Here is a 12667-nt window from a genome sequence, read left to right on the forward strand (position 1 = left end):
CAGGTGAAAATTCCTTGATGTAATATCAGGGAAAAGAGTCATATTTACCAGCCACAAGATCTTTAGACCCATCAGTGACATTTCCTGCTTGTAATGTCAGTAGAAAGAGCCACAGCTGGCAGTCACAAGATGTTCGCCTATCAGGTGACGTGTTGAAACCTGCTGTGTAGAGGAAAGTCTTTCTGGTGCTTGCTAGTAGTTTCGTAAGTAAGAAGCTCCATCATTTCTTCCAGGAAAACGATATGAAAACATACAATTGGTTCAAATGGCTCTGAGCACTATGGGACTTAACTTCTGAGGTCATCAGTCCCCTAGAACTTAGAACTACTTAAACCTAACTAACCTAATGACATCACACACATCCATGTCCGAGGCAGGATTCGAACCTGCGACCGTAGCGGTCGCGCGGTTGCGGACTGAAGCGCCTAGAACCGCTCGGCCACCCCGGCCGGCTGACATACAATTCTTTCGTGTTATCTACCACGTCATGTTTAACGCAAGTCATAATCGATCAAAAACGATAATTTTTTTTATTTTAAAAGTACTGAGTTTTCTGCACGACCCCAGGAAAAACATTGATTAAACATTCCTTTTTCGACGTTGTCAATAGAGACACTGTACAAGCTCGGGTGCTAAAACGGCAGACAACGATGTTGGCCATGTGGTTTCCAAAGGAACCATCGCGGCTCTTGCCTTAAGTAACCTACGGAAACCACGGTAAAGCTAAGTATGGATAGTTGGGTGCGGATTTGAACCGCAGTCCTCCCGAATACAAGTCCAGTGCCTCGAACAAATTTTTTCTTTTTTTTAATTATGGGAAGTGCAAAGGAGAACACTAATGAGAATACAGCAGCGTGTGCTTTAAGGATGCTTGGAAGACTTAGGTTATCCTGAAGACGGAGATAGAAGAATTCAGAGACATGCTGGTACGGCTGCAGCTAGCCACTGAGAGCGGCCCAGTAGTGCTACGTTGTTCAAAAGACTCTTCGTAAGCTAGATGGAAGAAGGCGACGTGTTTATGCCAAAAAAGAGTATCTATTAATTCTGAAGAACCAGTGCTTGAGACAGATTCAGACGATTCAGCTGACGTAACTATATATTTCCCTTAAGAAAAATTAACACATACTGCGAAACTTGTGGAGTACATAGACATCAATCCTTCCTTCAGACTAATACGAAAGCGTATCTCCATCATGACCTGTAGAATGCTTGAGAAGGAATACGTGTATGACGACGTTAAGGTCGATGCTGTAATTGCTAAATAACTACACTAAAAGTCATTTGCAGGCCTCTGTCCGCCGACCTCGCAATCGACGAACCGTAGCTGAGGATCCTAAATTGTGGGAACGTGCTGTGTCAAAGTACAAGAATGAGCTGCCGAGCCGTGTCACAGGCACTGGAGGGCTGGTGTCTGTTGATGGGGCCTGGAAGATTAACCACAAACGCTTCTTCTTTCGTCTGGAAGGGATCACTTAAATCGTGACAGCGTGGATGAATTGTACACAACGAGCACATCATAAATGACAGTTTGCAGTATTCGAAAATAACTTGGGCAACGTCGGCAGTTAGCACCTTAATGTTTGTTTGAAGCAGTATCTCCATATATCTCTTATAAGCGTGCCCTTAAATTTTTCATCTAGAAACGTGTTAAATTTTAGTCACATAGACGGCCTCTGGGTACATTCGTAAAATTTAACAATAAAAATGGAAATGAATGAAACAGGCATTATTCTACAAAAATGACTATCCGTTATTTCATAGAATTTACAAATAGCCAGAAAACGACGAAGATGTGGTTGTTATAGTTACGGACATCAATCTTAATGTTTGTTTGAAGCAGTATCTCCATATATCTCTTATCAGAGTGTTCTTAAATTGTTCATTTGTCACTCCGCCATTTGGGGCATTACGTCAAAAGCACGAACGCCATGGAGGAAGCGGCGCTGCGGCCGTTTGTTGTGGGAAAAGCCTTCCATGTCTTTCCGTGCATCGCAAGACCCCTGCAGCATGACGACACTCCGGCGTCCTTCACAGAAAGCAGGACTACCGGCTGCTTGTTCCCAACTGCCGGGAAACCGTAGGCGTTAGGAAGCGTCAGAGAAGGGCACCAACGTCCACAGACTCCTCAAGACACAGCATTCATTCACATTATTCTACAAACTGTTACACTCCTATATGAGGTCTTCACCGGTTGTCAGCCGAGTAGCATCGTCGTCTCGTAGCAACGTTTCGATGGGATGTGTCTCCATCATCTTCAGGCGAAGATGATGGAGACACATTCCATCGAAACGTTGCTACGAGACGACGATGCTACTCGGCTGACAACCGGTGAAGACCTCATATATGAAATTCGCCGAGAAAGCCTGCACTCGCGTGGAACACTCCTATCGCGGAAAGCAAAATTTATTCTCTGTTTGGATGCGGAGATACTCTAGATATAACAGTCAAGGTTTTGGCGATCATGAGAAGGAAGTAAAGCACCACACGCCTGAGAAAACTAAAAAGCACCCAGAAGACATGGTCGGACGTCAGTGTAACTTACTGCACACACCTTCGGCGCGTAAGTAAATTATTAGACCTGTAGTTATCTGTGCCATATTTAACGACTACCAGAGTGCATTGATGTTGCTTGTGTTCAGTGTTGTTACCAGGCCTGGTAGCATATAGGGTGGTCCGTTGATCGTGACCGGGCCAAATATCTCACGAAATAAGCATCAAACGAAAAAACTACAAAGAACGAAACTCGTCTAGCCTGAGGGGGAAAACCAGATGGCGCTATGGTTGGCCCGCTAGATGGCACTGCCATAGGTCAAACGGATATCAACTGCGTTTTTTAAATAGGACCCCCACTTTAATTACATATTCGTCTAGTGCGTAAAGAAATATGAATGAATTAGTTGGACCACTTTTTTCGCTTTGTGACAGATGGCGCTGTAATAGTCACAAACGTATACGTACGTGGTATCACGTAACATTCCGCCAGGGCAGACGGTATTTGCTTCGTGACACATTACCCGTGTTAAAATGGACCGTTTACCAATTGCGGAAAAGGTCGATATCCTGTTGATGTATGGCTATTGTGATCAAAATGCCCAACGGGCGTGTGCTATGTATGCTGCTCGGTATCCTGGACGACATCATCCAAGTGCCCGTACCGTTCGCCGGATAGTTACGATATTTAAGGAAATAGGAAGTATTCAGCCACACGTGAAACGTCAACCACGACCTGCAACAAATGATGATGCCCAAGTAGGTGTTTTAGCTGCTGTCGCTGCTAATCCGCACATCAGTAGCAGACAAATTGCGCGAGAATCGGGAATCTCAAAAACGACGGTGTTGAGAATGCTACATCAAGGCTACATCGACTGCACCCGTACCATATTTCTATCCACCAGGAATTGCATGGCGACGACTTTGAACGTCGTGTACAGTTCTGCCACTGGGCACAAGAGAAATTACGGGACGATGACAGGATTTTTGCACGCGTGTAATTTAGCGACGAAGCGTCATTCACCAACAGCGGTAACGTAAACCGGCATAATATGCACTATAGGGCAACGGAAAATCCACGATGTCTGCGACAAGTGGAACATCGGCGACCTTGGCATTATGGGACGAAGGATAATTGGCCCCCATTTTATCGATGGCAATCTAAAGGGTGCAATGTATGCTGATTTTCTACGTAATTTTCTACCGATGTTACTACAAGATGTTTGACTGCATGACAGAATGGTGATGTACTTCCAACATGATGGATGTCCGCCACATAGCTGGCGTGCGGTTAAAGCGGTATTGAATAGCATATTTCATGACATGTTGATTGATCGTCGAAGCACCATACCATGGTCCGCATGTTCACCGGATCTGACGTCTCCGGATTTCTTTCCGTGGGGAAAGTTGAAGCATATTTGCTATCGTGATCCATCGACAACACCTGGCAACATGCGTCAGCGCATTGTCAATGCATGTGCGAACATTACGGAAGGCGAACTACTTTCTGTTGAGAGGAATGTCGTTACACGTATTGCCAAATGCATTGAGGTTGACGGACATCATTTTGAGCATTTACTGCATTGATTTGGTATTTACAGGTAATCACGCTGTAACAGCACGCGTTCTCAGAAATGATAAGTTCACAAAGGTACATGTATCACATTGGGACAACCGAAATAAAATGTTCAACGTACCTACGTTCTGCATTTTAATTTAAAAAACCTACCTGTTACCGATTGTTCGTCTAAAATAGTGAGCCATATGTCTGTGACTATTACAGCGCCAACCATCACAAAGCGAAGAAAGTGGTCCAAATAAAACATTCATATTTCTTTACGTACTACACGAATATGTAATAAAAATCGGAGTTTCTATTTTAAAAAATCGCAGTTGATATCCATTTGACCTATGGCAGCGCCATCTAGCGGGCAAACCATAGCGCCATCTGGTTTCCCCCTTCAAGCTACACAAGTGTCGTTCTTTGTAGTTTTTTCGTTTGACGCTTATTTCGTGAGATATTTGTCCCGGTCACGACCAATGGACCACCCTGTATACAATGCGCGTGAACTGTGTTAGATGTTGAGTGATCGCTGTAAAGGACATAATCTGTGAGACTGCGTTATCGGAACCTGGCAGAGTTTGAAAGGGGGCTCATTGTGGGTCTCCATTAGGCCGGTTGGTCGAATCGTGCAATATCTAGATTTGTGGAGCATTCGGATGTGACATTGACCCGATGATGGACTGCATGGGAACATATTCGTCGTCATTGTTCCGGCCGACCGCGTGTGACCACCACAAAGGAGGATCGACGTATCGTACACCAAGGACATTGTAAGACCTTCTAATCTCTTCGCATCTATGCGACATTGACCCGATGATGGACTGCATGGGAACATACTCGTCGTCATTGTTCCGGCCGACCGCGTGTGACCACCACAAAGGAGGATCGACGTATCGTACACCAAGGACATTGTAAGACCTTCTAACCTCTTCGCATCTATGCGACATGGACCCGATGATGGACTGCATGGGAACATACTCGTCGTCATTGTTCCGGCCGACCGCGTGTGACCACCACAAAGGAGGATCGACGTATCGTACACCAAGGACATTGTAAGACCTTCTAACCTCTTCGCATCTATGCGACATTGACCCGATGATGGACTGCATGGGAACATACTCGTCGTCATTGTTCCGGCCGAACGCGTGTGACCACCACAAAGGAGGATCGACGTATCGTACACCAAGGACATTGTAAGACCTTCTAATCTCTTCGCATCTATGCGACATTGACCTGATGATGGACTGCATGGGAACATACTCGTCGTCATTGTTCCGGCCGACCGCGTGTGACCACCACAAAGGAGGATCGACGTATCGTACACCAAGGACATTGTAAGACCTTCTAATCTCTTCGCATCTATGCCATCCGAGAACAAGCAACGGACTTCTCGTGGAATCGGATGTACAGCCGGTCGTCTGCGTCTTCCCAACATAGTACACTCCTGGAAATTGAAATAAGAACACCGTGAATTCATTGTCCCAGGAAGGGGAAACTTTATTGACACATTCCTGGGGTCAGATACATCACATGATCACACTGACAGAACCACAGGCACATAGACACAGGCAACAGAGCATGCACAATGTCGGCACTAGTACAGTGTATATCCACCTTTCGCAGCAATGCAGGCTGCTATTCTCCCATGGAGACGATCGTAGAGATGCTGGATGCAGTCCTGTGGAACGGCTTGCCATGCCATTTCCACCTGGCGCCTCAGTTGGACCAGCGTTCGTGCTGGACGTGCAGACCGCGTGAGACGACGCTTCATCCAGTCCCAAACATGCTCAATGGGGGACAGATCCGGAGATCTTGCTGGCCAGGGTAGTTGACTTACACCTTCTAGAGCACGTTGGGTGGCACGGGATACATGCGGACGTGCATTGTCCTGTTGGAACAGCAAGTTCCCTTGCCGGTCTAGGAATGGTAGAACGATGGGTTCGATGACGGTTTGGATGTACCGTGCACTATTCAGTGTCCCCTCGACGATCACCAGTGGTGTACGGCCAGTGTAGGAGATCGCTCCCCACACCATGATGCCGGGTGTTGGCCCTGTGTGCCTCGGTCGTATGCAGTCCTGATTGTGGCGCTCACCTGCACGGCGCCAAACACGCATACGACCATCATTGGCACCAAGGCAGAAGCGACTCTCATCGCTGAAGACGACACGTCTCCATTCGTCCCTCCATTCACGCCTGTCGCGACACCACTGGAGGCGGGCTGCACGATGTTGGGGCGTGAGCGGAAGACGGCCTAACGGTGTGCGGGACCGTAGCCCAGCTTCATGGAGACGGTTGCGAATGGTCCTCGCCGATACCCCAGGAGCAACAGTGTCCCTAATTTGCTGGGAAGTGGCGGTGCGGTCCCCCACGGCACTGCGTAGGATCCTACGGTCTTGGCGTGCATCCGTGCGTCGCTGCGGTCCGGTCCCAGGTCGACGGGCACGTGCACCTTCCGCCGACCACTGGCGACAACATCGATGTACTGTGGAGACCTCACGCCCCACGTGTTGAGCAATTCGGCGGTACGTCCACCCGGCCTCCCGCATGCCCACTATACGCCCTCGCTCAAATTCCGTCAACTGCACATACGGTTCACGTCCACGCTGTCGCGGCATGCTGCCAGTGTTAAAGACTGCGATGGAGCTCCTTATGCCACGGCAAACTGGCTGACACTGGCGGCAGCGGTGCACAAATGCTGCGCAGCTAGCGCCATTCGACGGCCAACACCGCGGTTCCTGGTGTGTCCGCTGTGCCGTGCGTGTGATCATTGCTTGTACAGCCCTCTCGCAGTGTCCGGAGCAAGTATGGTGGGTCTGACACACCGGTGTCAATGTGTTCTTTTTTCCATTTCCAGGAGTGTATTTCGACGTCGTAACTCAGGGTCTTCATCAGGTGTTTCCAGCGACTGGTCGACAAGCTGGCCGGGTCCCTTACTTATGGTCCGCCAATCTTCTGAGACTATGGGTCTGTGTACGTGTAGTATTTACCCGTGAGCATTTACTACCAGTTTGAGTGTAGAGGACTGTATCTGGAGCTTCTGGGAGTGTTTATGTCTTCTTTATTACGGTATGGGTGATTTGGGTTGATTTGGGTACTATCTTTGGTTTTGTTGCATCTCCTTGGGGTGCTGAAGGCTTTTAGCGAAACAGCAGAGCCACGGGCCGCTTATAGCGGTCTCTGTCTTCGTTCGGTGCGCCCAGGTTCTTGATCAGTTCACTGCTGGAGGCCTCCTCCTTCTCGTAAAATTTCCGGGCTGTAGCTTGAATCCTGGCAAGGACTTCCGGTTCCCCCGCTGCTTCGTGGAGTGGACGATGTGGAAACATGTGAGATTCTTCTTAGAATTCGGTTCTGCATTGTCTGAAGTCTGTGCAGAAGGATATGTTCTGCGTTTTCCCAGACGAGGCACGCGTAATCCATTACTGGTCGAATAAACATCCTGAATATCAGCAGGCCATTTTCAACTGATAGCGCGGAGTTCTCATTAATCATAGGATAGAGGGCCCCAATCCTCTGGTTGACATTATTCCAAATAGAGTCAACTTGATGAGTCCAGTTGAGTTGAGCATCCAAGACTACTCCAAGGTATGTAACTGTGTATTGCCATGCCAATGCAGTGCCAAAAAGTGAAATTTCTTGAACGTGAATAACTCTTCGTTTCGTAAAAACGATGGCTTGGCTCTTCTGAGGATTGAATCCAATACGCCATTTGCGGGACCAGGCTTCTAGGTCATGGCAGGCGTCTTGTAGGCGTCGGTGTACCGCTTCGGTCCATCTATTTCTGGTGTATAGGATGGTGTAATCAGCATATATTGCACTATCGACTCTGGGAGACTGCGGCAGGTCCGAGTACAAGGAATACAACGTCGGACCAAGAACGGAGCCTTGGGGAACTCCGGCACGTATGGGGCGGATGGTTGATTGTGGGTTAGGTTGGGTTGTTTGGGGGAAGAGACCAAACAGCGAGGTCATCGGTCTCATCGGATTAGGGAAGGATGGGGAAAAGTCGGCAGTGCCCTTTCAAAGGAACCATCCCAGCATTTGTCTGGAGCGATTTAGGGAAATCACAGAAAACCTAAATCAGGATGGCCGGACGCGGGATTGAACCTTCGTCCTCCCGAATGCGAGTCCAGTGTGCTACCACTGCGCCACCTCGCTCCGTGGTTGAATGTGAATCGTCGACTTTGACCGCAAAGCTTCTGTCTTCTAGGTAGGACGAGAAGAACTTGATGAATGGCAGGGGTACTCTGAAGTTTATTACTTATGGCTGAGCGGTGTCTGGTGTTCCCCAGCGGGCGCGTACGACGTAGGGAACACCAGGCACGGTCAGCTTGTCGACCAGTCGCTGGAAACACCTGATGAAGGCCCCGAGTTACGACGTCGAAATAGTGTGTTGGGATGACGCAGACCATCGGCAGTACACCCGGTTACACGAGATGATACCGAATCGCTGAGAAAGTCTAAGAAAGTAATGGACTGGACTGCCTGTAAGATTCTGTATCTTACTGTACCATTGGTCGGAGACTAGCAGCATCCGGACTAGGAAATTACCATCCAATGCGCAGGCTGCATCTGACACCACAACACAAACCGCTGCGTTTGGGATGATGCTGCGACTGAGGAGCATGGACAGCTGATAAATGGCGTCGCGTTACGTTCAGCAACGAATTGCGATTCTGCAGAACATCGGATGACCATCGGCGGCGAGGATGGCGGCGTCCTGGTGAGAGGTCGCATTCTGCAAATGTTTTGGAGAGGCACGTCAGTGTTGCCCCTGGAGTCATGGTGTGGTGGAGCAACGGGTATGACTTCACGTCACGGCTGGTATTGACTGCAGTGACTCTGACGGCAAAACGGCCACAGACATTCTGCGTTCTCACGTGTTACCTCTTATGTTGAGGTTCTGTCGTGGCCGGCGAGATCCCGAGATCTCTCACCAATATAACATCTGTGGGACCAGCTCTGACGTCAGCTCCCTGCTAGTGCCAATATCCAGAATCAACGTGAAATAACCTGTTGACAGCACTCATTACTTCGTGTGAATAAAATGCCATTTGTGTTTCATAAGAATGATATTTTCCGAATCCGTGCTGGTTGCGTGTCAATATATCGTTTTCTTCGAGCTGTTTCATAACGTATGAACTCAATGCATGTTCCAAAATCCTAATACGAATTGAACACAGTCGCATGGGTCTATAATTCAGCGGATTACTTATGTTTCTTTCGTGTGTATTGGTGCGATCTGTGCAAGTTTACAATCATTAGTTATGAATATTTCTATGAGCGAGCTATTGTGTATGATTGCCAAAGAAGGAGCCATTTCATTAATGTACTCCGAAAAGAAATTGATTGGTATACAATTTGGACCAGAAGACTTGCCTATATTATGTGATTTAGATTGTTTGACTGCACCGATGGTATTTTCTTCAAAACTGCTCATGTTGGTAACCGTTCTCGATTCGAATTTTGAAATATTTGCTGATCTATTATGGTGAATGAATTTCGGAAAATCGTGTTTGGTAATTCTGCTTTCATGACGTTGTCGTCAGTAACTTCACTATTCCTATCGCACAGTTAAGGCATTGATCTGTGGCTGATGTATTTAATAAATGTATTTAAGAGTGTTTTTCAACCACCTGCAAAACTGAGAAACCTGTTGGGTTCGGTTAAGGATGACCTTGGACTGAGGAAATGTGGTGTGTACAAGATTCCTTGTCAGTGTGGGGCAGCGTATGTAGGCCAGACATGCCGCACGGTACGAGAACGCTGCGATGAACATCAGCGTCATACACGCCTTCGTCAACCGGAAAAGTCGGCAACTGCGGAACACTGCCTGAATACAGGACATCGCAGGATTTATGAAAAGATCAAAGTTTTATCCCCGGCATCATCTTTCCGGGACTGCGTCATTAAGGAAGCAATACATATCCGTACAGCCAATAATCTCATCAACAAGGATACGGGATTTAAATTGAGCAAAGCCTGGAATCCTGCATTGGCTGCTATTAAATCACGACGCGAAAATCAAGATTCTTCGATAACAAGCCCGACATAACATTGGCCTAGTACGACCTTTGGCGAGTAACGTCTGGCCGCACTTTTGACAAACGCAGCGTAAAGCGCACGCCCAGGAAAGCCGCTCTGCGATTTTCGGCAGAGGGAGTCTGAATATAGCAAATCACTGCGCATGCGCAATTTCCGCGGCTGCAGATTCTTCGCGCGCGTGTTCTAAAAACGGGGCATCGGTGTGCGTATACCGTCAGTCGTACCTAGCCACGAGCTAGGTTGAACCACCTGAAGATGTCGGACAAAAAAAATGTGTGTGAAATCTTATGGGACTTAACTAAAAAAAATGGCTCTGAGCACTATGGGACTCAACGGCTGAGGTCATTAGTCCCCTAGAACTTAGAACTAGTTAAACCTAACTAACCTAAGGACATCACAAACATCCATGCCCGAGGCAGGATTCGAACCTGCGACCGTAGCGGTCTTGCGGTTCCAGACTGCAGCGCCTTTAACCGCACGGCCACTTCGGCCGGCGGGACTTAACTGCTAAGGTCATCAGTCCCTAAGCTTACACACTACTTAACCTAAATTATCCTAAGGACAAACACACACACCCATGCCCGAGGGAGGACTCGAACCTCCGCCGGGACCAGCCGCACAGTCCATGACTGCAGGGCCCCAGGATGTCGGACAGTTGCTCCGAGGAAATATTCTGGAATTTGCACAACGTGATCCGGCGGCAAACCCGTGAAGACTAACTATTTCCAACACATCCGCCGGGAAAGCTTGAAGAGTCACATATTTAATACATGTCCAGAATTTCTTTGGATTTTCTATCAGAGACGGAATTTCGTTATGGAAGCTATGTAGAACATGTGGACAGAAATACGGAAACACTAAAAACACATCACCATGCCTGATACTGTGTAGGAAAGCCGTTGAGTTTCAAAAAAATCTTCCACTTGTCTCGGAATGGCTAAATACGGGTGCTTTATTGCTGTCGAGGTAGTCTTGTACCATTCTTCCAGCAAAATAGTGGCAAGTTCAGGTAACAATAATGGAGGTCGATAGCGATTATGCACCCCTCTCTCCAAAGTAGGCCACATAGGCCCAATATATTCAGATCTGGTGGCTGTAGTGATCAGGAGAGATACGACAATTCTTCCTCATGGTCACAAAACCAGTCTCGACAATGTGAGCTGCGTGAGCAGGAGCCGTGTCGTTTTGGAACACAGGATCACCATTGGGGAACAAACACTGTTCCACGGGGTGGACCCGAACAGCAGAAGGGGTCATATAATAATTGGCAGTACCGCGACTTTGCAGAGTACCCATCGGGCCCATGAAACAGCACGATATGGCTGGCCAAATTTTCACCGAACCATCACCACAGTCACTCTAGGGACGTAAACTCGACCACAAATTGGAAAGAGCGTAAAACAAGACTCATCCGATCAAATGACTTTCTTCCATTACCCCAGAGTCAACATTTTACGCCTTCGACATCACGTTTTCCTTTTGGGGGCATTTGCCTTACTACTTAGTAGTTCTCGATTTCCAGCTCGCCCTCCAGTTCCCTGCTTGGGGAGCTCCCTTCGTGTTCTTTTGGTGCTGACAGAGTTCGCGAGTGAGGCTCTCAGTTTTCCACTGACTTCTGCAGCTGTCATACTCTTATTTTTCGTCTCAGTCTTCCTCGATGACTGTGTGTCACAAACATTCAGCCCACTCTTTTGTCCCCTTTGTGACTCAGCAGCTGATGTTATTCCGCTTTCACTGTTTGCGGTATTATTATTCTCGAGTCAGAAACATACAAATTTACAGTAGCCATACACATCAATAATTGTATTTATATTACATGTGCCCAGTACTTTGCAACCTCCAAGGCGCTTGGAGTGGCTTGCAGGAGATCAATCTTCGTGCAGGATGTAGGGCACAAAAGGCAATGGAGCACGTGGCTTGTGGTTTGTTCTTGTCCACAATCACAGGACGTATCTTCTGTTATGAAGCCCCATCTCTTCGGGTTGTCTCTGGATCGTCCATCTCCTGATCGTAATCTGTTTAAAGATTTCCACACCGGCCAGCTCTCGTTGTGTGCAGGTGGTAGTTCTTCAGCTTCTGGCGTCTGCAGGTGAGGCGTCGACATCTTCCATAACTCCAGCGTTGCCTTCTCTGATGAAATGGTGAGCTTCTCGGATGTTCTCAGGAAACTCTTTCGCGATCTCAGCCGTTGCTGTGGTGCATTATGTCCGTGCAGTGGATGGGCACTGTCATGTTCCACTTTCAGTCTCTCCTTGTTGGCAGCCACTGTTGTGCGTACCCATGGTGGCGCTATTCCAGCCAGGCAGTAGGGCTTATCAGTTGGGGTAGGTCTTAAGCAACCTGTGATCAATCTGCAGGTTTTGTTGAGTGCAATGTCTACTTGTCTGGCATGAGATGACCTGTACCAGACTGGAGAAGCATATTCAGCAGTAGAAAAGCACAGTGCCATTGCAGAACAGCGAATAGTTTGTGGACGATTTGCGGTATAAATCTTCGACGCATTGCACACAAAACGGTTCGGTTACCTTGGTTACGGAGGCACCGACCATAAGAGCACCACCTATGTTCG

At 47.9% G+C, this 12667-nt stretch overlaps 1 protein-coding gene across 2 annotated transcripts in view; it reads left to right on the top strand.

The window, feature by feature from the left end:
* LOC126235944 (uncharacterized) overlaps window positions 1-12667 on the top strand; it is a 336591-nt gene that overhangs the window by 176873 nt on the left and 147051 nt on the right. The gene's annotated exons all lie outside the window — the stretch shown is intronic.

The sequence above is a fragment of the Schistocerca nitens genome, chromosome 2, assembly GCF_023898315.1.
Source record: "Schistocerca nitens isolate TAMUIC-IGC-003100 chromosome 2, iqSchNite1.1, whole genome shotgun sequence".
Taxonomy (NCBI): Eukaryota; Metazoa; Arthropoda; class Insecta; order Orthoptera; family Acrididae; genus Schistocerca; species Schistocerca nitens.